The sequence below is a fragment of the Nicotiana attenuata genome, chromosome 2 (assembly GCF_001879085.1).
Source record: "Nicotiana attenuata strain UT chromosome 2, NIATTr2, whole genome shotgun sequence".
In the NCBI taxonomy this organism is placed as follows: domain Eukaryota; kingdom Viridiplantae; phylum Streptophyta; class Magnoliopsida; order Solanales; family Solanaceae; genus Nicotiana; species Nicotiana attenuata.
The window spans coordinates 95,698,620-95,704,008 of NC_031990.1; positions in this window are offsets into that span (position 1 = coordinate 95,698,620).

The window sequence follows — 5,389 nt, forward strand, 5'->3', positions numbered from 1 at the left end:
CTAACTTTGGTCGCTAATTTGAATTTCTGGACAATTAGCGACCAAAGTTGGTCTCTTTTCAGGTCAACATTGGTCAAAATTAAAAATCACTTTCGTATTTACTATCTAAATAATATAAATGTAATCCGTTAACACTTTTGTAATACAAGGGATGAATACACTAAAATATACTCTAACATGCTATATATGTAGTTAAAGTAGTGATGCATGTATATTGAATCATCGACTTATAACCTAGTGATGAATGAATGTAATTCATTAACTCTGTTACAATACAAATAATGAATACAGTATCATGTACTATAACATGCTATATATATAGTTAAAGTAGCACGAAGTGTGTGTGTTATATATACACACACTAACATATACTATAACAGGTTATATATACGTTATAGTATTAATGTGAATTGAAGTGTCTTTGTGTGTGTGTGTGTCTATATATATATATATATATATATATATATATATATATATATATATATATATATATATATATATATATATNATATATTGATGTTCTAAACGTCAATACCACACAAGAGGGGGGAGGGGGGGAGGTGATTTGTGTGGTACCCAATTTTCGCTCTAGAAGAAACTGGTTCTTCTAGGTGTACTTACTACTACTGTTTGCGGAATTAAAAGTGCATAAAATAAAGAACTCAGAGATTTTTACGTGAAAACACCTGGCTCAAAAGGTGAAAAAACTACGACCTACTACTCAATAGGATTTTTTCAAACTTCCACTAAAATCACTGAGCCAAAAATAGCATTTACAAAACTCTTGTAAACTTAAGGATTAAACTCTAATCCCAGTGTGGCACACAGCCTTAACTGCTGCGACACTTTCAAGTTAACTCTAACTTGAATACTCAAAGTACCTAATACAATTACTTCTATGAAAGCTGGAAAGATACAACTTTAAACCACCTACTACAATTGAACTAGTCTATTTCAATATGACTCTACCCTGTTTTGAATACTTGTCTACTTATTATCTAGTTTTGATATGCATTTACTTTGCAAACTAATCTGTCACTTTAAATTCTTTATTCTATGATTGTTTCTGAAATCCATACTGTGTTGGTATCACTATCTATTCCCTAATCCCATAAACCCCCACAAGGACTGCTATGCTCCTGTAACTATGTGTTAACCTATATGACATATGTGTCCCCAAATCCCTTTACCCCTATTTGTGGTTGTTGAACCTGCCTTGGTTCTATGTTATTTGGGTGTGTATTAACTTGTTTTGGGGTGCTGTGTTTGAACTATTGCTTACTACTCTACACTCTTTTCAAAATTGTCTCTGTTGTCTTTTACAAAACTATTTCAAACAAGTCCCTTTTCAAACTATTTCCCTACTTAAATCTTTACAAGCACTTTGACATCTACTCTCAGGTTTTAAGTTTTGCCCCTCTAATGTGTGACTGCTTAGGGATCCCTATGAGATCCCTCTGAACTCTGATACATCAGAGCTGCCCTTCCACACTGCACTTACTCAACTATGACTATGAAATCTGGGTGTGAGCACTGCTCGGGATCCCTTGAGGTCCTTAGGGAACTCTGACACACCCGAATTATGTGAAAGGTTGTGAGTCAATCTGGCATTGGAAACTTTGGAAATCTGTGCCTATTGGTAGGCTCCCTATAAAGTAACATCTTATTTTTCTTATCTACTTATGTAATTCATTCGATATTGTCCTGTAATAATTTTTAAATGAATATTAGGCTCAGATAGTGAAAATAGGAGGGTAGCTATGCATGTTATAGACATCAAAGGGGTAGAAACTATGCTTTAGGTTTATATTTCTTATATGCACAATAAAATACATGTTTAGGACCAACATGTGCAAAGCGTATCATAGACCTTGCTCCCAAGTTATTTTTTATTATGTATGTTATTTCTGCATCTCATGTTGACATTCTTGCTATCACTTAGAAATCCTATTTCTAGGCATTAAAACGAAACTGCTACTCCTGCACATTTGACAGCATGCTCTACAATGTTTAACATTTTTATGCATTTAAAGATCCTGCTTTAGGAAATTCTGCAATCATGTCGTGCATATTAGAAATCATGATTTAAGAATTCTGCGTATCTTATAATCATTCTGCATTTATACGTGCATATTAGATATCATGCTTAAGGATCTCATTCGTACTTGCTCAGTCACACCTAGTGTAAACTAATGCTTATAGAAGATGTAAAAATAGCTTCACATTTGATTATCCCGTTTTAAATAAACTGGTAATAATCCCTGTATTTTTGTAACATCTAGAAAAACATGCTCTTTGGCAAAAATGACTTCTGCACTGCTAATGACTCTGTAACTACTGTGCACTATCCCACGCCTAGGCAAGCTGTAATCAACTCTTATATACTAGAAACTGCCTCTTTGTGTTTATTACTTAATGATTAACACGCTTGAAATCAGTAGGCAAACTGATTAGGGCCGCTGCTTCTAAGTTGTAAATAAATCTGCATGTCTCTTGCGTTCTGATACTCACCTAGACATCATGTATTAGGATACTGTTTAACAATATTGCCCTTATTTGTGTTTGAGTCGTGCTGTTTACATGCCTTATCTGTGGAGGTAAAACGGAGCCTCTTAGTTGCTCCTTCCTGCCTTTATTTGCTAAGAGTCCTATGTGTTCTTGCTTGTTGCCTTAGTATTTTCTCCTTTAAACCTTAGGAGTCTGTCTAGAACTGCCTATAGGTAGAGGTCCTAATTTCCTCTAGGACCATTAAGAATGGACGGGTAACAGCACGCATAGGGATCGTTAAATAACACTCGCTTTAATAACCACTAAGGGGTATGGAATGGGTAGATATGGATATGATGACTACGCGTTAATGTCACGTTCTTTTAGGTATTCATACACTTGTAAATTGATTCATCGACTTATAATATATACATATATATACATACAATTCATAGAATAATATTATATTGGTTTATCAATTCATTAATTGTTCGTACATAGTAATGTATAAGATTGATCATCAATTACAATATAGTTTATGCGTGTGTATGAAATTACTCATATACTTAAATATAACTTAAAAAATTCCTTTACCTACATGCTATTATAATCTATTAAAAGTAATTACCTAGTTAATATAATTTTTTTTAAAGATTATGCTTATAGATTTTAATTATTTATAATAGTTGTAGTTAAATAAAATAAATATTTATAGCTAATAAGATTTTTTATAGCTTATAATATTTAAAACCAAAATAGAAAAAAAAAAGTTATTTAATTTTTTCTTAGAAATAGCGACCAACGTTGGTCGCTATTTTGGTAAGACAATCAAAAAATAGCGGCCAACGTTGGTTGCTATTTTGGTCAAACAGTCAAAACTTAATTAGCTACCAAAAATAGCGACCAACTTTGGTCGCTTTTTGTAAATCCAGACTCAAAAACGGGTTTCCGCCTCCCATTCTCTTATTTTCTTCCCAAAATTTTTCCAAACTCTCTCTCAACACATTCCCCTCCCCTTCTCTATTTCCCTCACACAAATCAATCCCCCCACCCCGCGCCACCACTGTGAGCGCCGGAGCCGCCGCTGCCACCGCTGCTGCTGCCCCTTTCTCTCCTTCTCCACCTAAAAAAAACCTAGGTTTGAATTATAACCTTGAATCTTTGTTATTTCTAGTTTTTGTTTCAATTATTTCAATATTGTAGTTTAAGGATATGAATTAGTGTTTAAATTCTTTGAACATTGTATTTTATTGAAGATTAGGGTTTAGGTCTTGTTTTAGTTATCTTTGTTAATTAATTTTATTAACTAATTAGTTTAATTAGTGTTGAATTTAGTTTAGTTAGATTTGAATTATACTTTGTATTGTCTTGATAGTTTATAAATTGAGTATTTTAGGATATGAATTGGACTTTTAGTTTATGAATTAAACCTTTTGGATATGAATTGAACTTTTACTTTATAAATTGAACTTTTAGTTTGTAAATTGAAAATTTAGGATATGAAATTAATTGACTAAAAAAAGATTAGAATATGAATTAACTAAATTAATTTGTTCTTGTTTTACTTGTATACACGGAACATCGTACTTGGATGTACAATAGGAATTATCCTAATCGGCAGGGATTGCGGGAGGATTTTGTAGAAGGGGTGGATGACTTTATTAGTCATGCAATGTCACTTCCACCATACCTAAGTGAAGGAGTAATTAGGTGCCCTTGTGTTAGGTGCAACTGTATGAAGTTTGAAAAACCGGTGGAAGTTAAGCATCATCTTTATAGGAAGGGGTTTATAGCAAATTACTTTGTATGGACCAATCATGGAGAGATCGATGGTAGCGATGGGATATTTCATAACATGGTTGTGGGTGAAAGTAGTAGGTCGGTGGAGAATACAAGTCGTGATTCTAGAATTCATGATATGGTTGCGGATGCTTTTGGGATGCACTTAGGGGTGAGCCCAATGAAAATGTTGAACAAACTCCTAATGATGACGCAAAACATTTTTATGAACAGTGAGAGGAAGGTAGTCGTCCACTACGTAATGGAAGTCTGCACTCTGAGCTGTCTGTTGCAGTTACATTACTAAGTATCAAATCTGATTGGAATGTTCTTGGCTAACCTGAAATTATAAGTTTGATTGGATGTTTCCCTTTGAGAGGTAATATTATAAGTTTGATGTAATTTTCTATTTTATTTGAATGTTCTTGGCTAACCTGAAATTATGTAGGACAATTGGCAAATACAAACAATTTGTTAAGCAGAGGAATATGACTGAAGGATCTATATGCGAAGCTTATCTTGCAAAGGAAACTGCTCATTTTTTTTCTTATTATTTTGAGAGTAATGTGCCATGTGCTAGGAATAGGCCCAATAGGCACACGGTCGAATGTGTGAATGATCCATTATATCCGCCCATGTCCATATTCAATCAACCAGGTCGATGTTCTAAAGCAGTTATAAAGAGAAGTTTGAGTGATATGGAGTACAAGTTAGCTACACTTCATGTGTTGCTAAATTGTCCCGAAGTTGTACCATTTCTCAAGTAAGTATTGATTTAGTAGTTATCAAAATATAAAAAATTTACTGTGATTACATCTCAATGCAACTACTAAAAATATTTGATGTGTCACAGTCACTTTGTGGGTCAATTTGGCCATGATGCTGTATATACGAGATTTGAAACGTGGTTCAAATAATTTGTAAGTTTATCCTTAAAATATTCTAACACTATGTAGGTAAACAATGTTTGGAAGTTATGCTAACTTATGAATTTTTTTAACAATATGTAGGTAAATGATCCAAATAATGGTGTAAATCAATTTTTGAAAGATATATCTTGGGGACCTGGGNTTGATAGAAAAGCATGAAAAATTATAGGATTGGGTTGTTGATTGTTAATTTT